The following is a 25,938-nucleotide window of genomic DNA, read 5'->3' on the forward strand; positions in this document are numbered from 1 at the left end:
CATCATTTTATATAAGAACCTTTTACATTTTTATTTCTGTTCATATGTATCCATCTATCCGGTTGTTCTTTTTCTCAGATATTTTAAACATGTATAGCCCCTTCTTTGTAATTTTTAACATACCAGCCTGGGACTCAATCCTTATGTTTTCGGTCAGGGCCCTTAAGCATATATATGTGGAGAAGGGGTATATGAGACTATTATTAGACAGGGAAAGAAATGAGGAATGGCAATTTATGATTGACATTCAAGCTCTCTCTCTCTTTTTTTAATGGTGATTCTGGCAGACTCTCTCCACTTATAGCAAGGTTTCATTTCTTTCCAGTTCTGAAAGAAATGTGCAAATTAAAGAATATATGTGTAACCTCCCTAGAGTGGTCTTCCTAGAACAATTACTCTCAAGATAGTAGTTAGGAAAATGGTAGAGCAAAGAATAGGATTTGAGGGAACTTGTCCAGGAGGAATCACCCTTACAACCACTGTCAGTCACCTGGAAATCCAGTAGCAAAGAAGAAAAATGGCCAGGACTCTGTCATCGCTAGGGGGAAGGTAGAGTGAGTGTCATTCTTAATAGAGATGCTGACATGGTGGGAGAGATCTGCTATGACACTCTCACTGCCACGAAGAAAACTCATTCCCTAGGTGTACATATCTGATCTACCCTGTGCTTTAAAAATAGAAACAGCGAGCCCAGTTGAGGAGCTGCTCGGGGTGGGAAGGAAGCATAATGAAATGCGAGAATTGACCTGGTAACACATACTCACTTGAGGTAATAGTTTACTCTGTAATATCATTTAAGGTGAAACTCAGAAAATGATTTGAAATATGACCACCAACCTAACAGAGGAAAGCCATGAGACCTAACAACTCTGTCACCTAACAACTATGTGTCCTGGAATAGGTTGTGAAACTATTCTTGGGCTCAGTTTCTGGTTCTGTAAAATGGGGTGGGAGAAGTCTGGGGCATCTCATGACCCCTTTTTTCAACTTTATTATACTGCAATTCCCTGATGGGCCATAGAACCAGGGTGCTATCAAAGAGGGTCATGACTTTAGTTTCCAAGCATTTAAAGAAAATTTATACTTAAGTAGCACTTATCACTGATTGAAAATAACTTACAATTATTTGTGGTACTCTCCTCATGCTTCAAGTTGCTGGTCAGATACTAAATCTTCCCAGCTGCCACAGGCCAAATGCCCTCATCTCGTCTACAGCCCTCCAGGCCCCAGAAACCTATGTTCACAGCAGACCTATCAGTTTTAAATGGCAGGACATTTAGCTGAGTCATTTTCCCACATCCATCCATGAAATTTTGCCTTGTTTTCCTTTTCCTTTACAAATACTTTCTCAGGTGATCTCTACTCTTGACACTTTAGCTCTCAACTGCATGCCAACAAGACATAGAACAAACTGATATTGGCCTTCTATTTTGAGCAGGGATTACTGCTGGGCATCCTATTTAATGCTTCATTGTCACTGCTTCTAGATTTAAATGACCTGAGAAATGGGTTTTACTTTAAGACTTCCTAAGCTTGATTAGAGAATCTTAAAGATGGAGGAAACATTAAAAATATCAGTTCTGTCTCTTACCCATTTCAAAATTCCTTATGCAGCATTCCTGCCAAAGGACCATCTAGTTGCTTAACACTACTGCTGACAGAGAACTCACTACCTGACAGGTAATCGAATTAGCATCTTAACAATGGCATTAAGTGGCTTCCACTTTGCCCTTTTAGAAGAGGTGTGACATTGATCCATTGCTTCTCTTGTCTTTACTCATCCTAAGTTAGGAGACAGCATTTGGCAGTTTAATGGTACCAATTTAGTGTTTATTTAATAGTAAAAGTTCCAGATGCCAGCTGTAATCTTTAGTAGCCATTTTTGTGTTGGTGATACAATTCTAACAATTACATTTTATGAAATCATTTCCATTAGGGTTGAGGCAACTATGAATGAATCAGGATTGGAAGCAGGAGGACTAGGATTTCGTCACAGCTTTGTTCACAAGTGGAGACTTTAGGGAAAAACCTGCTTCTCTTTCTGGTTCTCAATTTCCTAATATGTAAAATAGGGGGAAGATACCCCCTCGCCATTTCCCAGCTATAACTTTTAATAGGCCATGACAGTGCTTTGCAAATGGAAGATACCAAAAATGGTAAAAAAAAGGAAAGCCTGAATTTCTATGACCAAGGGAATATATAGACAAGGTAGACAATCTAGAAGATAGAGCTCAGGTTTGCCAGAAAAGCTACAGTTACTATCACTATCCGTGAAAATTAAGATAAAACAGATTTCCATATCCTTGATGACTTCTGAGATGGCATTTCCACTTAGACTCTTTATTATTTTACTGCATTAATGACACTGGCTCCTAAGAAATATCATCTCACCTAAAAGAGGAACTCTGAATTAACTTTATGGATTATTGGGCTCTTTACTATAAATTATTTTGATGGTGCTGGACCTATTGGCTGGCATACAGAAGGGAAGAGGCCAACTTGGGAGCTAGCCTGAACCAAATCTCCAGTGCCAGCTTAGTGTGAGGGGAGTGCAAGACAAAGGTTAGGGAGGGAGTGAAGTAACTAAGGGAATAATTCTTTGAGTGAAGCCAAGACTTATTTACATGCTCAACCCAAGCCAATCACTGCTTACGACATTGATACACATGGAAGATTATTTTCTGGCACAAATCTGTGCATGGAGAATTTAGTTGTCTGTGGAAAATAACAACCACAAGAACTCTGAAGGAAAACAACTTCTCTAAATTTAGGACGTCAGTGGCAAGTTGCCCCCTGAGGGCTAATAAAAGAAGCTGTACCCTAGAGAAATCTGAACACCAGAGGAAGGCTTCCAAAACTGTCTGAGATGATTTGAGGGATTCATAGGGGAACTTTGCAAAAAATTTCATTATTTAGCTTTCACCACTATGTCCCAATAGATGGTTGGTTTGGACCCACTGGTGGTTTGGAACTACTAGTTTATTTGAGAAATAAGAAACTATAGCATGGTGAAGTGGAAAGAACATTGGCCTGAGAATTACGAGATCAGAATTATAGTCCCAGTGTTGTAAATTTGGGCTGTGCTTTTGCTATCTGTAAATGAGGGGAGAGATGACTGTTAAGATTTCTTCCAGCATTAATTGTCCATGAACTTTTACATTTGTAAAAAATAAAGATTATATCTCTCTGACTTTTATATCTTCAACTCTGAGGTCATTGGACCTATCAATTTTAAATTCCCATGTAATTACAGCAGTGAATTCTTCTGGTCCACCTTTTTCTTCTACATAAGCTCTTAATTCTAGACTACCTGTCTTACCATCCCTTTGCAAATGGTGGCCTCTTTTTAAAATTATACATATCTTCATTCCTCTAAATATACAATTCTTTCTGCAGGTTTTCACATCCATTAAGCCATAGGATAAAACAGACTTTTCTTAAGTTGACTGATAAAATGCACAACATCCACTTAAATTTGAATCTGAATATTTTGGTGTAAGTATATTTCATACAATATTTAGGATATGCTTATGCTAAAAATTATTCAGTAATATTATGAAATTCAAATTTAACTGGGTATCTTATATTTTTATTTTTTTACTTTAGTAACCTTACCTTTGACTAGAGCTCCTTCTTCTCATTCCCAAAGTCCCACAGAACTTCATTTGAACCATTCTACGTACACTTACTTATGTTATTATCCAACATTTGACTATATGGGTCCATCTGATTTCCCTAACTAGATTATTAGTCCTGTGAGAGGCAGAAGTAGATGCTACACATTTTGCATCTCCTCCCACCCCCAATGGTGCTTTTTATTATTTCATAATTGGCTGATTCCTTTGAGACTCCTTCACAACCCATGTACTTGCTCCCAATTATTAAATGGCAGTCTGCTTCTTCTTCAAGCTAAGATAACATAATCATACCACTTTAGCCCAGGCCCACAAGAAAATAGGATGTGACTCAATGAAAATTAACATTAAGGTCCACAACAATTGATCAGTTGCTACCAATGATAATGAAAAATATAAATTGATCAAACTTCTTCTAATGAATCAAAAATTACTATGAAGTCACTTGCAAAGCTGAATTCTTATTTAGCAGTTCTGTCTTACCTGCTCTTAACTTAGAAGATCCATTTTGCAAGGCACCAAACCTAATGTTTTTGAAAAGGCCCATAAAAAAATAAGTTCCTTTTGTGTCCATATAAAAGCATACAATATTGTGTATTCCTGTCCCTAGAAAACCAAGGGCACCAACTGACTTCTCTCCTTAAAATGAAGTTCTTTACTTTAACTTCATTCCCATGCTGGGTCTGTTCTCTTTCAAGTCTTACCTACTTGCATGGAGCACTCACCATTTCCCCAAAACACCCTAAACCTTTGTTTGCTCTTCTGCCTCCATCTCTAATGCTCACCATCTCTGCCTTTCTAAACCCTAGTTCTTCACAGTCCCTGGTTTGTGAAGTTGAAGGTGGCAGCAGCCCTAGGAATCTAGTGTGACACTATCACTTTAGATATGAAGAAAAGACGGACCTTGGGTTTATTCGATACTCTGTAGCAGAGTGACAGAGACATGGCTCAAAAATGTCCCCAAAGTCTTTTATTTCTACCTTTTCCAGGTTCTTTCTTCAAGAACCACCTCGGGGTGCCTGGGTGGTTCAGTCAGTTAAGCAGCTCAAGTCTTGATATCACAGTTCGTGAGTTCAAGCCCCTGTCCTGTGCTCTCTCTCTCAAAATAAATAAATAAACTAAAAAATAAATAAACCTTAAAAAAAAAGAACCACCTTTAGCTACAACGTCTTTTTTAAAGGCTTTCCTCATCATCCCAGCCAGAAAGATTCTTTCTCTCCCCTTTAACTACCCACAGCATTTTATTTGTAGCTTTCTTGAGGTACTTCATCCTTTTTAGGTTGTGTTTTTGTTGTTGGCAAGTTTCTAAAAATAAAACTATTCCCTTTGCAAAGAGGGGATTGGGCATGCCTCTGGAGTACTATTTTCCTAACTGCCTAAGGGTTCTGTTGGGAAGAAAAATGGATAGATGTTGTCACCCATTTGCTGTACCCAAGCACTGAGGCTTTCATAAGCAAGGAAGAATGGCTGTCCTTCACTCTAGGGGAAGTGTTCAGCACAGAGAATCAACTGTGGAAAAAGGAATGCCCTGGATTATTCTAGGGACACAGGCTAAGCATAGTAGGAAAGAGATGGTCTTGTGTAGAACTTTACCCTATCTTGTTGTATTCCCCCTTCATTAGGATAACTTGTCATAAATAGATTAAGAGAGACACATGAAAGAGGTATCATTATGCTAGGGGCATTTTTAAAAACTCCTGTAACTGTGAAACGGTGATTACAACCCTACCAAAGAGCTCTGAAGGTGATATTAGTGGCAGCAATCTTAAGAAGGGGGTGAATCAGTGAGCAGAGGAAGAAGGCTAGGTGAGGACCAGGCATGTCAATGCTGGCTGTCAGAACGATGATGGAATCAGCTGCAGAAGGTGACATGTGGCAGTCACAGGTCTCAATGTCAGAATGGACTGGGTTACCAAAGAGCTTCAACAAAAATTCCATAGAACACTAAATTAAACTTGGTAAAACTTGAAATATAATACGTATATTATACTTCATATGGGAAGTTCATCATCAACAACCTACCTTTTGGCAAATAATTGACTTTAAAGCATATGGTTTTTTATCAATGCCATTTTCTTTCAAAAAAAATTTTTTTCCAGAATGTTAAAATAAGAGGAATGTACATAAACAGAGCAACTACATATGGTTAAATTCTTAGTGACTCAAATTCTCAAACCTTCAGTGGTTGTGTATCCACCTACTAAACATTCATGGGTCTGCTACTATGTATCCAGCCCTGAGCTGTGGCCCATTTGAGCAGTAAATAAAACAGGCATGATCTCTGCTCTCAGTGAATGTGGTCCTGTGATCCAACACCATAACATACTCTTTATATAATATTTGACTTGACACAGGACTTAAAATATATAGTAAGTTTTAATAATTGTGGAGCAGCAGATTTATGCTGAAAACACATTTCTTCATTTTTAAGTCCATTCTATCACCAGATGCCTTTTCCAAGGCACTGAATGCCTCATTAAAAGAGAGCTCTTTTTTCCCACCAAAACAATACCCTGATTAAAATGCTTCATCATTAACATTGAAAAACCAAATAATCAAATTAAAAATGGGCAGAAGAACTGAATACACATTTTTCCAAAGAAGACATACAGACGGCCAACAGACACATGAAAAAATGCTCAACATCACTAGTCATTAGGGAAATGAAAATTCCCTAAAGCACAATGAGACATCACCTCATCCCAGTCAGAATCGCTAGTACAAAAACAAAACAAAACAAAACAAAACAAGAAATAAGTGTTGGTGAGAAGAAAAGGGAACTCTCATGCACTGTTAGTGGGAATGCAAATTGATGCAGTCACTATGAATAACAGTATGCAAGTCCTTCAAAAAACTAAAACTAGAACTACTATATGATCCAGGATTTCCCTTCTAGGTATTTATCCAACAAAAACAAAAACACTAATTTGGAAAGATACATACACCCCTGCTTATTGCAGCATTATTTATAACAGCCAAACATAGAAGCAACGTAAGTATCCATCAACAGATAAATGCATAAAGAAAATGTAACATATTCACTTGAGGGGAGGAGCACTGGGTGTTATATGGAAACCAACTTGACAATAAAATATATGTAAAAAAAAAAAAAGAAAAGAAAATGTAACATATATACACAATGGAATATTACTCAGCCATAAAAAAGAATGAAATCTTGCCATTCGTAATGACATGGATAGGCTTAGACAGTATTATTCTAAGTGAAATAAGTCAGACAAAGATAAATACCATATGATTTCACTTATGTGTGAAATCTAAAAAAAAAGAGAGAGAAACATATTCATAAATATAGAGAAAAAATTCATGGTTATCAAAGGGGAGGGTGGAGAGACGGGCAAAAGAAAGGTATAAAAATAAAATAAAATAATACAAAATAAAATACCTTATCAAAAAAGGAAGATTTCTCATGATAAACTATATTCCAAGCACTGAAATAACAATATGGTAAATTTCTAAAGAAAGTCACTTTTATGAAGATGTAAGGACTTACATGTGTAAGTTTTGTGCTTCAAACGTTAAGTACATGTCAAAAATCTTATTAAAAAGAATAATTTACTGAGTGCTTCTTGTATGGCTGGTATTGTTCTAACCCTTCTTGCTTGTGGTTGAATTTAAAATATACAAACTATAAGAGGTAGGCATTAATTATTATTTCTATCTTACAGATGGGGTAGCTGAGGCACTGAGAGATTAACAACTTGCTCATAGACACAGAGCTACTACGTGGTTTGGCCAGAATTCAACTAAAAAATCAGGCTTCACAGACCACATGCTATTGGAATACAAAGTGGTAAGTAGTTTGCCTTAACCATAAATACTAAAAATCATATTAGGGACTTTTTTTTACCTAGAGCAATGTAGGAAGTAAATAAAAACTTTAAGGCAAAACAGCTCATTTTTTAAATCAATTATGTGTTATCTTAAAGAAAGTTGCAATAAATGAGAAAGACAAGCTTGACACTGTCATAAACCATATGATTATGAAAAAGAACCATTCAGTATTATTATGAAGTTACAGATCCAGGGCAACACCAAGATGGATGAATTCTCTATCAAGCTACTCAACAAACTGGTTGTTTGTTGACCTAGCCATGCTCAGTAGAGGTGGACACAAAATAATGCCCCAGTCAGGCTCATTTAGTTGTAGAAATGACAAAGGAACCCAGCAGCATGTAGGGGAAGCTTACACAGAAAATCTGAGCTCAAGTCTGGTTATGACACAGAACAACAGAGCTTAATAACAAAATGGGAAAAGACAAATGCTTTTGTCTTAGTTTGCTTCCCATGCAGAGTGCTCAAATAACATCCCACCTGGTACAAAACCAGACACTACCTGGAAACCCTGAATCAGCACCAGCTGAAGTCATCAGAAGGGTAGGAGAGCAGTTGCCAAGGGGGAAGGCAGGGAGGTGGATAGCCTGGGGCCCTTCAGTAAAAGGTGAGATTTGGAGAAAGATGGCCTAGGGTCTCCAGGTTCCACTGGTGAGCTCCTCAGCCAGAAATCACCCATTGGCTGTGCACTCAGACTGGTCTTTCCTGGAAAATGCAGAGTGTAGCTTTATTAATAAACATGGCTCACCACCTCCATAAAAATGGTGACAAGGGGCAGAACACAACTGAAGGCAGGTTACAGCCCCAATGCTTGACACAGTCTGCATACAAGTATTGGTCAGCTCTGTCTTATCTGTGGCTTCCTGTTTTGAGCTTCTAGGAGAAAAGCATCAGCCCCCAAATTCATGGTTCTCCTTCTCTGTAATTGTGGTCTGTTCAGTGCTACTGAGAGGCATGATCAACAGCTTGTGGGGGTCTGACATCCAGGGCTGCACCTAGGCTTGATGTTGACCCAACAGCAAGTGAAAATTAACAAAGATAATGATATTATTCAGTAGTACGTGTCATATAGTAAATAAGAAACTGTCAGTATGTTTGAAAGTCATTATGTCACATGCTGTCAACATAAAATATATTAAGTGGCTTGTCGAAGAAGTGACTCCTCCTAGTGGAGCAGTAGTAAGTAGAAATAAGGATATTCTCTGTGTAATCATCATGATGCAGGGCCAGCTGTGGCTACCTGTTTTTCCTCACGGAGTATAACATTCCTCTAGGAACCATAATCGGCACCCAGAGTTCCTGACACTATCCTATTCACCACATCCAGAGGGTTATGATGTCAGAACAGAGAATAACAGAACCCTACAGAGTCAGACAGGTAGGTGCTGCCCTCTTTGGGCCTCTAGTCAAATCAGCTTGGGGACAGGACCAAGGCCAGATGCCTCAAAGAATAGGAGTAAGTAACATCTCATCTAGGGAGAACAGGACTTTATACTGAGAAAGACTCTCTGCACAGAGTACCCATGTGCATTAGTTCATTTATGCATCCCAGGTGTTATGGGGTGTTCGTATTGCTTTCAAAGTGACTGGTACAAATAGGGCTTGGGGAAGCTTATGTGAACTGCCCAATGGCACAAACCTGAGTCATGGAATTGGAATTTGAACTCAGTCTGTGGTTATCAGAGCAGATCGGCATCTATACCAGGTCCAGCCAATTAAACTCAAGAGTAGAATCTGGGTCAGATCCAGAAAGATCTTGGAGACCACGTGCTTATATTGAGCAACGTTTGCAGTACAGCAGATCACTTTTAAAACACAGTTTACAAGAAGAAAGAAAATAATTACAAAATATTTGGTTATGTATACTGTGAGACAGATAATAAATCCTATTACCTTCAGATTTAGGAAAACTTCTCAGACATGAGCATTACAACAGGGGCTTGACATTGTCCAGAGAGTGTTCCAATCCTGCTGAGAGGAATCAACCCAAGCCAGAGCTGCTGCACTGAATCTGCTTTTAGATTAATTTGCACTATATTTAAAAAAATTTTTTTTAAAGTTTACTTATTTGAGAGAGGGGTAGGACAGAGAGGCAGAAAGAAAGTGAGAGAGAGAATCCCAAGCAGGCTCTATACTGTCAGAGCAGAGCCCGATGCAGGGTTTGAACTCACAAACTGTGAGATCATGAACTGAGCCAAAATCAAGAGTTGGCCACTTAACCAACTGAGCCACCCAGGTGTCCCAATTTGCACAGTATTTTAAACTTCTTAGGCAAACCCACTAGAGACCTTCCAAAATATATGTTCTCATCCACTTAAAGAAATCAGATGGTGTTAGCTTGACAATTCATTCACCTTGACTCCCAGTATAATGTTTAGATACTTTCTAGATATGTATACCACCAAATGCTGTGTGTTCTAAATAACTTTTTCCTGCTGACCCAAATCATGACCTTAGGACTTGGTAACTGTTTTAACATACTTTATGGTTTCAGGAATTCAAAGACTCTTTCTCAAAAGCTATTCCCCTGATTGCCTATTTTACCTTCCATGTAACTCATGAAAGAAATTCAGTTCCCCACTCAAATTCCCAGATTTGGCTCAGTCCTGCTTTATCTCTGGAATCTTCCCCCAAATACAGCAAATACAGGATGAGAAATAGCTAGACTCAGAAAAGAACAATTAGCCAGTGCTGAAGCAAGGCTGCAGACCAGCCTCCTTTAAGACCTTCAGCATTTGCCTTCAGACACATGGTTCCTGTTTTAATTCCCTTTCCTCCTCTTTATAAAAATCTAATCCTAACTGCCTTTATGAAACATTGGTTCTTCAAATGACGGTCATCCCATCACACCTTCCACGTGCTTTGTTTGCGCTTTGCATCTGCTTGACCTTCCAACTCTGGGATCAATTCCTGTGTTTGCACTGCTGCTAAGGAGGGACAGCCAGAGACAGAAGTGAAAATGTGTCTGGTTGTCAGTTGATAACATCCCCCAGAAGTGGCCAGGAGAGGGTGTGGGTCAGGGCAGAGGGAAGGGGCCTGTGTATAATGTGCAGGCTGGCCATAATCAAATATGCCTCCATCCAGTCACCATCTTGTAAGGATGCTGCTCGTTGCTTATGTCCACTAGACCATTGGCAGCTTGTCTTGGAGTGAGGCAGGACCATTCTATATACAGCAGAACTCAGAGAGATTATTTTCAAGATTTCATTATTTAGGCAAAAAGACTATCAAAAATGATATACATTTCATTAAAAATTATCTTAAGCTTTTAAAAAATTCGCTATAAATACTGTCCAGCAAATTTCCAGTATTACCTCCTAGTTCTGCCCCATAAAGGATACTTTGGTAAAGCATGGAATAACACTCCCTTCTGCCCTTGTATGCCCCACAACGCCCCTTCTGTTAATCCCACTTCTGTGAGCCACCACAGCCAATCTTCACTGCACTGACTTCTGTTGTCTCTTCTAGGGCCCTTATTATTAAATGTTCAGTCTTTCCATCTGCAAATGCCCAAGCTTCCATGTGAATGTGTGCTTCTGGAGCCATGAATTGCCTTCCTATGTTTTTATGAGATATTAGCTGCCTGCTTTGCTTGTAAATTTCAGAAATGACTTGATGGGTCTGCAGTTCCCTCTCCAGCTTAGGCATCCTGCCCTGTCTGGATTCTCTCTGTTGAGCTCTTCCTCAATCCTTCTCTGTGGTAAAGGCAGAGAATTCAGCTCTTGATTTGGAGCAGCTCACACACCATTAAGCATCCTCCCTGAAGCTATCCATTGTGCAAGCCACCTCCATCTTATATGCAATATCATGTCAATGATAAATGTCACTGGAAACAAGGGGTTTCTTCTAGTCACTTTTAAGTGCTGTTGGTAACTTCCTTAAATATTATCTTTTGTTAAGACATTTAGCATTTTCTAATTACTTTCACACATTCATTAATTTAAAATACTGAATTCATTAGGACTGGTATTATTCTTATTTTGTAAATGAGTAAACTAAGTCCCAGAGAGGTAACTTACGTGTTTAAGTTCAAAACTGCTAAGTGTCAGAAGCTACTGTCTCCTGAAACTTAGTTCACAATTTAGATGTGCTTATGGAAAACTATTGCGTGAAATGATTTCTGGCAAATAAAATCAGTTGGCCCAGGGGAAACTCGCTATTTAAAAGAGTGCCATTGTGAGTCATTTTGTAAAGCAAATACTCTCTAATGCATCTATTTTACAAATCTGGATTTTTAAACAACATATACCTACTGAAAGTGGAGTATGTGTGAGCCTGCACACTTTAGGCTACTGAATCTTGCAGTTTCTCCTGGTGAGAGGTAGTACCCAGGCTGGCAGAGTCCATAATGTGAATAAAAGGCAGCATCAGAGAGGGCAAATCCCCTACAGACACTTGAGCAAATCTAGCTCCTGAATTTGATCATTGGTTAGCTACTTCCCATTCTTTGCCTTGAAAACTGCTCCTACCAGGGCTGGAGGATCGAACATCTGGGCCCAAGTCTGCACCTTGCTTTTGCCCATTACCTCTATGCCTCATCCTGTCCCACCTTCCTCTATCTCCTGACCTTCCATGCACCATACTTGGCCAAAGTTTCAGATTTTGCTCTTGATACAGCCCCTTGGTCATACCTTTGCTTCTGCTTGTGTCTTACCCTTTCCCTCAACTTTTTTCCTCCTGGTCTTACTACTTGCAGGGTCCTCAGCTCAGATAGATTAAGAATTCTGAGTCCTGGATGTATATGAGAATAACCTGAGGAGCTTTAAAAATTTTTCTAATGCCTTGGTTCACCATCAAAATTCTTACTTAATTGGGCTGCTGTGGGGTCTGAAGGTAGTGTGTGTGTGTGTGTGTGTGTATGCATGTGTGCACGCACGTGTGTATGTATGTGTTACATCACCTTGGTAATTTTAACATGCAATAAAACAGAGAAACCCTTGATCTGCTCCATGGCCTGATGTTGACCCATGATCTCTGGTTATTGGACAGTCTTTGATATGGGCTGAATCATATACCCTCAAATTCATATCCTGAGGTTTTAACTTCTGGTCCCTATTTGGAGATAAGGTCTTTACAGAGATAATCAAGTTAAAATGAGGTAATTAGAGTAGAACCTAACCCAATAGAATTGGTGTCCTTATAAAAAGGGGAAATCTGGAGATAAAAATGTATACAGGGAGGATACCATGTGAGTGTGAGGACGGTCATGTATAAGCCAAGAAGAGAGGCCTGGAGCAGATGTGAAGGGAGTGAACACCTTGATTTCAGATTGCTAGCTGCCAGAACCATGAACGACAAATTTCTGTTGTTTAAGTCCCTCAGTTTGTGGTACTTCATATGGCAGTCCCAGGAAACTAATATAGCCCTCAAGAAGGCACTGAAGTTGCCCTGATCCTGGAGCATAGCTAGAGTGACCAACGTACTTCAATTTGCCCAGGATTTTCCCAGCTTTACCACTGAAAGTCAACATAATGGTTAAGTGCATAGGCTTCAGATCCAAGAAACCTAGGTTTAAAACTCATCTCTGCTTTTTCTTGGCTGCGTTGCTTTGAACCTCAGCATATTCAGCTGCAAAAAAAGACCTATCTCATAGTAATATTGTGTGAATGACATGGGCTAATACAGGTAAAACATCTAGAACTTCTCCTGGCAGAGTGAGCTCTCAATAAATATTAACTAAATCAATATTGTCATACACCATTAAAGTCAGAAAATAGTCATGTGCAGATACCTGCTTTCAAGACAATAAGTTAAGGGGCTTGCTTCAAGAGATTAATGTAGTCAAAGTCCTTTGTCCGCCATTCATTCACTGCAATCCTAGTTTTTCTTCATACTGACTATGAAATGCCCTTGACACTTCTCAACATTTCTGCTATACAATGAACACCTACATCAATTGAAACAGAAGTATACTGTTTTGGGGCACCTGGGTGGCTTAGTCAGTTAAGCGTCTGACTTTCGCTTAGGTCATGATCTCGCAGTTTGTGGGTTCGAGCCCCGCGTCAGGCTCTGTGCTAACTGCCAGCTCAGAGCCTGGAGCCTGCTTCAGATTCTGTGTCACCCTCTCTCTCTGACCCTCCCCTGTTCACGCTGTCTCTCTCTCTCTCTCTCCTAGAAATAAAAAAAGAAGAAGAAGAAGTATACTGTTTTAAGCATTGTGTGTTTCTTTCCCATCTGCTTGCAAAAACATGGAGAAGGCCACACCCAGGAAGCAAGTAAAAATCAAGATGTGGCTCAAGGTGAACCTTTTAACAAGTCATAATCAAAAGTGCTCATTCAAGAAGGAAGACAGACTTGTAAATGAGGAGGTATAGTTCTCTGAAGACAGGTGAAGTGGCGAAAAGACTGCAAGAAGGACTGACACTGAAGTTGGGTCTTGAGGCAAAAGAACTGTGGGATGGCCGAGGTGGTTAGGGTTAGTTCAAAAAAAGGGGAACACCAGTAAAAGCAAAAAGATGTGAAACTTCCTGGCATGTTAGGAAATCAGAAGTCATTTGGTTATCTCCAGAGTGTAGGAGCATGTGGCGGTTTATTAAGAGAAGAATTCAACCCATCCTGATTTCTTCTGACTTTAGAATAATCAATATGAATGAGTTTTGTTTCAAAGCCAGACTTTAAGTTCAATGAGAAATTTAATTACAGTACAGTGACGTTTACTTCTTGGTATCCACCTAGTAAAATTTTGCCATAAGTTATTTACTAATAAAAGTAGGTAATTGTGCCAAGAGCACTTTGTAGGATGGACGGATGTTGTATGCATATGTACATACACACATTAATTCTTTTTTTTTTAAGTTTATTTATTTTGAGAGAGACAGAAACAGCATGAGTAGGGGAGGAACAGAGAGAAAGGGAGACAGAGAATCCCAAGCAGGCTCCACAGTGTCAGTGTAGAGCCTGACTTGGAGTTTGAACTCATGAAACCTGAGCTAAAACCAGGAGTCAGATGCTTAACCAAGTGCCTCTATATATGCATTAACTCTTAAATTTATTTTTTTGGAATCTTTGCGTCATCTTATAGAATTTATCCTGACAAACCCCATCCTTTCACCCCTCCCATCCTTGGACTTGCTTAGAATCATAATCTGTCTATATCGACCATCTAGCAACAACCTCACTGAGCCCTGACTCCACCCAATGTGGCATATATCCAAGTTCACACCTGTGTTCCCATTTATAGCCATTCATATCAGCCTCCTCGTTATAGCTGCTCTTTTATTGCTTGATTTTGGATTTCATTTTCTTTCCTGGTAACTTTTGATCACCTTTGTTTTCTCTCTTCTGGACCCATTTGCTTTGCTCCAGTTTATGGATCCTCTGATCTGAAATTATGGCTCTCCTGGATGTGTAGTGAATCCTCTCTATATAAAAGATATGAGGGTTTCACAAGCCTGGCTGTGCATGAGAATCACATGTAAATCACATGTGAATTCAGTTGCATAGCCTCTGCTCTGGATATTTTGATTTAACAGAAATAGGAGGAGCCCAGTTTCCTGTATGTATGTATGTATGTATGTATGTGTATATATATATTTTCTTAGGCTTGCCCTTTCCCATTGCTGCCTGGGTCCAAAATTCTATTTTCCCATTATAGTGTAACAAAAACAGACAAAACAATATGTCCTCAGGTGCAAATAAATGGGGCCACTGCAATGACCCTAGTCCTTGCAAGTTTTAGTGACAAGGCAACGTCTGTAGGAAAGGAGGACATAGACATCTTATGTTTCCATCTAGCCCCACTGGTTACACCCTTGATAATCATTAGGAGATTTGGAGTAGGAGCCAAAACTCAACCCTAATAACAACTGGAAACCTGTCTGGAAATCCAGCTACAATATTTTTCTGTGAGCTGTTGTGCAGGTCATTGAACATGAACATTCTTTGAAGTCAGGTGCTTTCAGTGAAATCTTGAGATACAAATGTGTAGGCCTTTAGGAAGGAAAAACTAAAGGGTGTTATGGTTATCTTGGTGCCTGCAGTGGGGAACATGGTCCAACCACAGGAGACCATTCTGCTTCAACTGATGTCTCCAGGAAGCACAGCTAATCTCTTCTGCTGCAATTTCCCTTTGGTGTGGATCTTTAATCTCTGAAATGTGCTGACATTGTTCATTATCCCAGATACCAACAAGATTCAATTAGTTTCTACAAGGATGTCCATTTTACGAAGCTGAATGTGAATGAAAGACCTTGGTGTAAGTGGTGCACTTATCAAACCAAGATTTTACCATGTAATTCATTAGGCAAATAAATTAATGTCAGGCCTCCTTATCTACTGGGCCATCAAGGGACAGGCCAGCTCCTTGACAGAATCCTTTTATGAACAGTCATTTGTGTGAGAAAGGAAATCTTGGTGAAAGCCCTAATGGAAATGCCAATGAATAAGGGTATTTTCTGCAGAGCAGATGCAGCACACTCAGGGAAGGGGAGCTGTGAGACCTAAAATTTTGTAAGACCTAAAATTTCATGTGCTGCCTTGGTGTATCTGGGCCCCACAAAGCCAAAAAGGCCCAACTGTGAGTTCTTTTTCTGTCTCCAACTATACTCCCCCATCTAATAGCAAAGCTGCCCACCCAGCTAGCGTTCCTATCAGCTGGACCAACTATACCATTTTCAGCCTTCAATAGAGTAGGTTCACCTCCCTGACAGTCGGAAGACTTGTTCAAAGGAGCCAAGCATAGCCTCCTGTGGGAATTAGAGGTCACCTCATCCTCTTTTTATTTTTTAGTTTTAAAAAACTTTTTTAATGCTTTATTTCTGAGAGAGAGACAGAGAGACAGAGAGAGAGAGAGAGAGAGCCAGCATGAGCAGGGGAGGGTCAGGGAGAGAGAGGGAGATACAGAATCTGAAACAGGCTCCAGGCTCTGAGATGGCTGTCAGCACAGAGCCTGACACGGAGGTCGAACCCACAAACTGTAAGATCATGACCTGAGCCGAAGTCAGACGCTTAACCGACTGAGCCATCCAGGTGCCCCCCTCATCCTCTTTTTAAAACAAGTCTTGTTTCCCTATGCCTCTGCTTATTCACTCTATCCTAGGTGCAACCCCCATATGGCCCCACATCATGTTCAATGTCCTCTTCCCTCTCTCCAGCCCCAGATTTTGAGTGTATATTACAAACTAACTGCTATCAACCTCATTTGTCCAGTGTCAAAGTGTCAGGTATTCAAACATCTTACACTATTCATGGAAGAGGACCCCCCTCCCCCACCAAAGCAGTGAGTCGGAGGTGGTCAGAACAGGGGCTCAGTGCTCTGCATCTGTGGCAGAACTCTGGCCCTGGTGATCATAGAATGGACAGTCAGCGCCCTGGCTTCCAATCCCAGCATTTCCAATCAGACATGCTACTTAACCCCTCTTAGACTCAGTTTCTCTACTTGGAAAATAGCTATAATAACATTGGTCTCTACTTGCTTCATGGGTTTTTATGACATCTAATAATATTGTTTTAGAATACTGAAGAAATTAAAAATCTGTAGGGTTGTGCTATAATTACTGAATCCTATTTTTAGAAAAATTTTTCACTTAGTCTAGGATAAAAGGGGTACTAGTGATAGCTAACCAGTTCCTTCTGAGTAACTTGGAAGAGTTCCTCTTCATCCTTCCTACTAGTTCCCCTGACATGCTACCTAAAAGAAGAGGAAGAGGAAGAAGAAAAAAAGAGAGGGCAATAGAATCACTGGCTCACAGAAGTGACAGGGTAGCAATTTTCTTTGCAATATTCTAAGACAAATATGCCAAATTGTTGCCACCACATTTCTGCATCTAAAGCTCTGTTTGGGCATGAGGTGTGCAGACAGGGAGAGAGCAAGAGTCAAGAATTAGAAATATCTGAGCCCTGCCTATAAGGAATAATAATATAATGTAGATAACAGACACCACCTTTAAGTGTCTTATAAAATAATATACACATAAAAATTTTCTCTCCCTTTTTCCCAAACCCCTTATCCTTCAAACCCTTACTTCAAACCCTTACTTCTACATAAACAGTCTCCCTTGAAGCTTCCTTGAAGCTCAGTGATTGCACAGAATGGTAGAATCTTGGGATTGGCACAGATTTAAAGGTCAGTTGTGCCAGCCCCACTCTCTGCCTCCCAGTTCCCACGAGGTGGAGATGTTACAATAAAGGTTTGTCCGGGTGAGAATAAAGCACCTATCACTGGGAGCATGGAAGTGGAGGGGAAGTTTACATGATGGGTGTCTAGAAGAGATCTGCCATATTAAGAAAGGGAGAAACAGGGCTTCAAGTAGAGGGAAGATCACTCTCAAAGTGACGGAAGGAGCCAAAAGCATAGAACATTTGCCTAATGGCAAGTAAGTCAGGAAAAGTCCACATGAAAGTGAGTTTGGAGGTAAGGTAGAAGGATGGTTGATCCTGGGATAGCATATTCCTTATTTTACTTTATTACTATTTTTAACTTTTTTAATGTTTAATTTTGAGAGACAGAGCATTAGCAGGGGAAGGGCAGAGACAGACAGAAACACAAAATCTGAAGCAGGCTCCAGGCTCCAAGTTCTCATGTGGGCCTGATGTGGGCTTGAATTCACAAGCTGTGAGATCATGACCTGAGCCAAAGTCAGATGCTCAACCGACTGAGCCACCCAGGCACCCCACATATTCTCTATTTTGAAGAAATTTTGATTTTATATTGAAGGTACTGGAGAAGATTAAAGGAATTAAGTAGTGTGTTTATATGTATGCATGTGTATTATAAACAGATCCATACTTCAAAAAGTTCCCAGTAGCCATAAGTAGAATAAAGCTGCACAGGTAAATTGAAAGCTAGGAGGAACTAGTGTAAGACTTCAGATAAGAAATGAGATGGGGTCAAGCTATAGCTGTGGCAGTGATGAAGGGGGAAAGTGGATTTCGTTTATGCACTCTCTATGGAAAAGTAAAATTCAGTGTATGGAGTGTATAGAGCCAATGGGCTCTTACACTAACCCTTCCACTTTGTTGCAGGGTGACCTGAGGCAAGTCCCTCTCTTTATCTAGGACTCCTTTTTTTTTTTCATCTGAGAAATGAGAGGGTTGAACTAGATGTATTACAATCCCTTCCAGCTCTAACACTCTCTAATACTATGATTCTGGTCCAATTTGAATGGCATCCAAGGAAATTTGGTTACTGAAATTCCCAAAAGACATCATTATAAAGTGCTCCCATAGATTAGAGCCCCAGGACAGCTATGGCAAGACTTCAGAAGACTATTATTAAAGATAATAATAGTGTTTTGTTTTTACACAACACATTCACACCTATAATCACCTATAATCTATGTTAATCTTCATCATAGCATTGTGAAGCAAAGAGATATAATGATCGTTATCCACATTTTAAAGATGAGGAATCAGTCCTTGAAAGCTCAAAAGACTTGCCTGAGGTCTCAAACAAGTCCTGGTGGAGTCTGGACTAGCATCCTGGTCTCTGAACTTATCATGCAGAGCTCTTTACATTACCTTGGGCTGTGTCTGGTCTGATTAGAACCTTTTAGATGCAAGGATAATTAGGACCTCACCCAGTCCACTCCAGTGCACTCTGAGATTAACGGCCAGCAGGATCAACTTCCACTTGGCTTGTTAGATTGGCAGGAATGGCTTTGAATATTTGTGATCTACTCATACTAGAGAAATATTACTGGGAAGAGGCTCCAAGAAGCTTGATTTTGACAGTAAGGGAACCCTAAATTTGGTTTCATGAAAACAGAATCTGAGATTTCCTCATTTGCTATGTGAATTTTAAGTCAAAAATGCAACTTTTAGGCATTTTTTCCAAGTAGCTCAGAGATCTCAACAATTTATTTTCAGCCCGGTGTCTGGGCCTAGGAAATGAGATGTTGTAGGAGAGCAATTATAGAAACATTTAAGATCAAAGATCTTTCCTTGCCTTATCTTCTGCTCCTCTACTGTATTGTAAGGAGGAACCATCAGAATTTGTGATGAAAGATGATAATAAATTTTTCACAGAATTCTTATCCTGTGACAGATGGGCAAGATCATGGTAGATTGTTTTCTTGCCCTGCTGACTCTCTGGATCCAGCCAAATCTACTATTTATTCCACCTCCTCAATCCCTTATCACATGTTCCATATTGGCTGGTTGGATACTGAGTGATTTTTATGGAATGATGGAAGGAAACAAGGGAGGGATGAGGGAGGGAACAGAGATGTTTATGTATTTATAATATTTAAAGAGCACTTGTTAGGTGCCACGCACTTACTTTATATATGTTATCTTACTTATCCTTACGATAATCCTATTAAATAAATTGCATTATTACCATTTTAGAGATGAAAACAATAAAGTAACTTATTTAAGATTACATGGATAAATAAACCTAGAATTTGAACCCTGGAATATATGACTCCAAATTATTCTCACCTCCCTATGCTACTTTCCAATCCTATTGGTCAGTTTGCTGCTGACCTTGAAAGTTTATCCAGAAGGACAACCTCAATTTTTCACAGAATGGCTAAAATCTGGGAATCATAAAAGATAGTAAGATGAGAAGTGAGTGGGTGTTAAAGAAGAATTTGACTAATAATTACATAGATTTTTCCACGTTCTTCACATTTTATCTATATTTTCCATTTGTTATTTCTGATGAGAAAACTGAGGTCAGTAAAAGTTATATGCAATACAACCAGTTCATTTCACAGCCAGGACTCAAACCCAGATGTCCTGGCCCATATTTTGGGGCCAGTTCCACTCTACACCATGCTCTCATACAGAACTCTTTGTCCATGGTAAACAGACAATGATGGCAAATGCAAGCTTCTTCAACATTTTAATGATTCTGGTGACACTGACATTCTTGTTTTGCTAAGATCTCTATAAATGCTGTCCTTGAAATTCCCCATGATAAAGGTAATGATGTCACAGAGAAAGCTGCAGAAGTACATTCATTGGCACCTTTACCAGCTTTCTTCTTTTTCCAGAACTGTTCAGATATTATAGGATTAAGAAATGTGTTTTTAGGGTGATTTAATCCAGAAAGTTCCAAAAGGAAATGACAAGAAGTGATTTCCACACTTTAAAATTAAAAATACTCATCTTACTCACTTTAAAAGGAAGTGAGGAGGTGGCAGGAGAAGCTGTAACAGACTCTTCACGAAAAAGACTCAATCCCTTGTAATTAATGGGAACCTCTAAAATCAGAAGGCAAGGCCATTAATCATTCAGCCAACTCTCCATGAGGTTGGCATCACCCATTCACCCACACACCTTTAATGACTCAATTCACAACGGGCAAACTTGAACTGCAGGGATGGTCCTTAGAGCAGCATTTTAAAACTGCTGCCAGTGAAATGTGAATGCTGTCATTAAATCAATGAGTTTGTTCTCTTTCTAGTCCATATATGTGGCTTTTTTTTTTAATACTAGGCTGGGTGGTGTTGCAACTGTTTCTAGGATTAGAATTGATAGGAAGGTCTTTTTTTTTTTTTTCTCAACATATATTAGGAATTCTTAACAATTAGATCCTAGAAGAGGGAGATGCTCTTGTCAGAAAGTAAGCTTAATATGCTGACAATTGCCCAAGGGAAGCTGAAGGTGCAGGAGAAAGGATAGTTCCACTGGGTGGGAGGTTAGTTCATGTTTCCTTTTAATTCAAAATTCAAAAGTATTTGTGTTCTTTTCTCAGTTATTTCTTGGAGTGATGTAATTAGTCAAGAAGACATACAATAGAGCAAACTCTTCCAGGAAACTCCCAAATGGATTGTAAGAGCACAGGGACTCTCCCAAGAGAAGACTGTCAGGAATAGTGGCTGTTTCCAACTAGATGATTCCCCAAGAATTGTGTGTAGGGATCACCACCAATCTTCTGGTGAAGAGAAAAATGTTTTCTGTGTATTTCATCCAAATTCTCCTAAGTTTTTGTTAAACCTTAATAAGCTAAAGTTCATCTAACTGGAATATTTAATTACATGGATCTTATGACACTGACTTAGCACCTTAATTTTAACAGAAAATGTAAGGAAAACATTCTAGATGAAGAAATTTTTTTAAGTATAGTTTGTCTGGAAGTCAACACAGACTCAGTCTCCTCTGCTTCCAACAGATATTTATAGGCATGGGCAATAAAATGGAATTTGTGCTAGGTAGTTTCCATAGGCATTATCTCAGAAGACAGAATCATAAAGCAGTTATGATTATTTCCATTTAATAGCGGATGACATGGAGATTTAAAGAAGTTCAATGACAATCCCAAGATGACTCTCTAACCTTCTCCATTATTTTAGAAGAAACATTTACTCCCAGACTCTGATGCTTCCTCATTAGTGGGGAAAAACAAGTACTAATACACAACAGACTTCAGATATAAGGAAGTAATGAATAATGTGGTAAGACCACTGAGAATTTCTACTTGTCCTCCAAGTACACAAAGAATTAAATTTAACAGAACTCCTAGCCTCCTAGTATATGAAGAATTGACTATGATTTTTTTCAATTCTATAGATATTATCTATTATGGGCGGATTATGTTCCCTCAAAATTCATTTGTTGAAGCTCTGACCCCAGTACTGTATGTGATTGTATTTGAAGATGGGGACCATTAAATAGGTGATTAAGTTAAAATGAGGCTGTTAGGGTGGGCCCTAATTCAATATGATTGGTATCCTCATAAGAAGAGGCAATTTGGACATAGAATGAGACAGTAGGAATGCACACATACAGAGAAAAGACCAGGTGAAGAGGCCATCTGCAAACCAAGGAGAGAGGCCTCAGAAGAAACCAACCCTGCCAGCACCTTAATCTTGGATTTCTAGCTCCCAGAACTGTAAGAAAATATACGTCTGTGATTTAAGCCACCCAGTCTGTTATTTTGTTCTGGAAGCCCTAGAACACTAACACATTATCTTTATGGAAGATGGAAGCAGTTTTATTATTCAGACAAAAATGGTTACAAGATGTAGTTGTTGTTTCTCCCAAAAGATGGACTATGTATGTCTTTTTCATTACTGTGATCAATCCCGATTCCTTATCTATCAGGACAGGGAGGTACAAGCCATCGACAGCAATAGAGTTGGAACCACTCCACTTGGAATTCTACCAGTGAAGAGCTCACAGCCTATTCATATGGATAAGTTTTTGGCTAAAGGATCTAAATAAATATATTTAACATATTAAAGAACTATATTCTTGGTGCTTTGCTAGTCATATTCAATATCATTCACCAAAGAAACTGAACGTTATATAAACTGAACCACATAAATATAAATACATATATTTGTAAAGACAAATTCTGTTTATATCCCTGGAACCTCAATGATTTAAATCAATATGCTGTCTAAAAGAAATTTCTGTGATGATGAAAATGTTCTATATTTGTGCTTACTATATGGTAACCACTATCCACATATGGCTACTGAGCACTTGAAATGTGGCTAGTGCTGAGAAACAGAATTTTTAGTTTTTTATTCATTTTAATTAAGTTAAATTTAAATAGCCACATGTAGTTAGTGGCTATCATATTGGATAGTATAGTTCTAGATCACATGAAAAAATTAAACATGGCTTCAGTTTTGTTTGGGAATAAACAGAAGTAAAGTGAAAACACAAAGAAACAAAAATGCAGTGTCTTATAATATTTTACTACAGATTCTGTTTTGCTTAGCAAAACTGATTTGACCTTTTTAAGAAATGAAAAACAAAGAAAGACTTAAAACCTATACAATGTTTTTCAACATAAAATTATATACCTAAGGGAACTTAAAGAATTATAGAATTCCAGATGTATAGGAGATCTGAGAAACAGGTAGTTCTGGATTTCTGATTTTAAGAAAGTGGACCAGGTACTTTATAAAAATACATACTTCTACCAAATCATCACATATATAAAAAATAAATCAATCACTACAAAGCCAAATTCAAGAGCAAGAAACACATCTCTAAAAGAGAAACACAGACTGACAGGAGAAGTCACTGCCATGGTGATAATGAGGACAGATACCTGCTACTTTGCCATCCCACAAAGAGAGTCTCATGGATAATGCAAAATTATATGGGAAAGTTGTGTAGAAAAATCTTCTTAATGACAAGCATTAAGCAACAACCACCAATTATCTGAGGAAAGCTAACATTATAAAAGAAATCAGAGATAACAGAGTAATCTGAAAACCTCTTAAAATATTTAAATTTTCTCAGTAAGATAACCATATGCTATCAAAAAGCTATGAAACGAAAACAGGAGATTATGAAACAAGAGTAAGTGACTATGACTAGCAACCAAAGATTTTTAAAATAAAAAATATAATGGCAAAAAGAAAAAAAAAGACACAGCTGAAGGCCTAACCAACCAGCTAAATATTAAGTTGAATTCGCACAGGCAGATGACAAGGAGATAGAAAGTGTACAACAAATATGAAGACATAGGAAAACTTGATCCAGAAATTCCAAATCCATCTGACTTACAGAAACAGCAATGGGGTGGGGGGTGGGGGGGAAGGATGGGGAAGACAGAATTTTTAAAGACATAATGCAGAAAACTGTCCCTAAACTAAGAGGAAGGGGAGACATGAGTCCTGGTTTGTAAGGATCTGAAAAATCTGGGAAGAACTGCAAACGGCAACATCCCTGGACACACAAGCTGTAACATTCCAGACACTCAAGGGAAGAGTAGTATCTAAAAGCTGCCAAAGAAAAAAGGCAGACTCCCTAAAAGGGATGGGGATGGAGTGACATCAGCCATCTCATTAGGAAATCATACAGCACGTTTGCACCGAAAGTGTCATTTCTTCTGGAGGAATAGGCGTTAGCCTGAGAACTTCAGGGGTCATTTGGACGTCTCACTTCTCTGCAACGTGCAGACACAATGGTAACGCCCACCACTTGCACAATCTCTGTAGCTACAGTGCCCCTCACGTAACTGATTTTCATACCTAAATACTCCTGGGGCATCAGAATACTCAAGCCCTGTCGGTGGCTCTCCCAACATGAAGTTTCTACTCCAAGAAAGGGAACTTGCTCACTTGCTCTCTCTCACACACGCTACACCTACCCTGGCCTTGAGGAAGCTCGGCCTGCCACGTGTTCTTTCAGTGTTGGTTTCAAACTGCATCCTGGCACTTGGACGGAGAGCGAGAAGGCCGTAGAGAGAGGGTGAGCCCGAAGACTCAGCGGGTGGCGGGTTCTGGAGCCCGGAACTCACGCGGAGACCCGCTCCTCCAGGTGCAGGACACACATCTCACCGCGAGTTCTGGGCGCTCACAGGGGGCGTGACGCGCATGCGTCCAGAGGGTCTGAGCACCACGTGCTCGGTCCTGGCTGCGCGCGGGAAGATGGCTCCGCGGAGGGCCGGCGGGCAGAGCAGACACTCTCAGGTCCCGGATGGGGTGTGGCGGTGAGGAGCCTCAGCTTGCAAGGCTCCAGATCCCCGGTGAGCCAGTCGCGTCTCCTCGGGGACCTCCTCCAGCTCTCCAGCCCCTGTGATCCATTCTTCGTCTAACCACGCCCTGCTCCTTGCGCCCCGGGCTGAGCAAGGGTTCCCCTCAGATGGAGGTGGTTCGTTAGGCTGCTACGTGGCTGCACCTGAGGCGTCAGCCAGGGCAGCAATGGAGACTCACGCTGGAGGAAACAAGATCAAGAGAATGATTCCCAAAGTAAGTACCAGTTTTTGTCACCAAAAACCTCATGATTACTACCACTGATTCATTAAGCCCCCTGGGCTGGGGTCGGTTCACTCAGGGTGTTGGCTTGAATCCACATGGGATTTGATAAAGATGGTACAGTAGCCAAATCCTAGGGTGTAAACACAGTGTCCTGCTAGTGATAGAGGCTAAGGCCATCCCTTTTTTTTTTTTTAATAGTTTATTTTTGAGACAGAGACAGATCATGAATGGGGAGGGGCAGAGAGAGGCAGACACAGAATCTGAAGCAGGCTCCAGGCTCTGAGCTGTCAGGACAGAGCCCGACGGGGGGCTTGAACCCACGAACTGTGAGATCATGACCTGAGCCGAAGTCAGAGGCTTAACCGACTGAGCGCCCCGGGTGCCCCAAGGCCATTCCATTTTTGAGGAGAGCTTTCTCTGTTAGAGGCATCTCAGTATTTGGTGAGGACAGGCTTTGTCAGCTGTCATTGAAGGTTTGCTAGGTGAATAATATCCACCAGGCCCATGGGGGGAAGGAAGACAGGGACCAAAATGATCAATGAGAAGAAAACCATGCACCCACCTGGCCTTGAGGAGAGAGAGGTTGGCAGCTTTAGGAACTTGACAAGGTTGTGCCTATTATACATGTTGCTGGGGTCCCACACTTAATGGCTACACTAACCCATCTTTTATTTAAAAGATGAACTAATAAGGCCTAGGAAAACCAATGGTTTTGTGAAGGTGACAGAGCTAGCAGAACGTGAGCTGACATTTCAGACATTCCATTGCTTTTTCTGCCACCCTACTTGGGTTGCATTCCACTTAGATTTTATTATACTCTATTCAGCATTGTTCTCTGAATATTT

At 39.8% G+C, this 25,938-nt stretch overlaps 1 long non-coding RNA gene across 1 annotated transcript in view; it reads left to right on the forward strand.

Moving 5' to 3' along the window:
- The first annotated feature begins 24,864 nt into the window (after positions 1 to 24,864).
- Positions 24,865 to 25,938, forward strand: part of LOC144242665 (uncharacterized) — an 84,456-nt gene continuing 83,382 nt past the window's right edge. The window contains exon 1 of the long non-coding RNA XR_013338409.1: positions 24,865 to 25,084. This is a non-coding gene — a long non-coding RNA (uncharacterized LOC144242665). The remainder of the gene's footprint in view (positions 25,085 to 25,938) is intronic.

Source organism: Crocuta crocuta, unplaced genomic scaffold (genome assembly GCF_008692635.1).
Source record: "Crocuta crocuta isolate KB4526 unplaced genomic scaffold, BGI_CrCroc_1.0 scaffold36, whole genome shotgun sequence".
Lineage (NCBI taxonomy): Eukaryota > Metazoa > Chordata > Mammalia > Carnivora > Hyaenidae > Crocuta > Crocuta crocuta.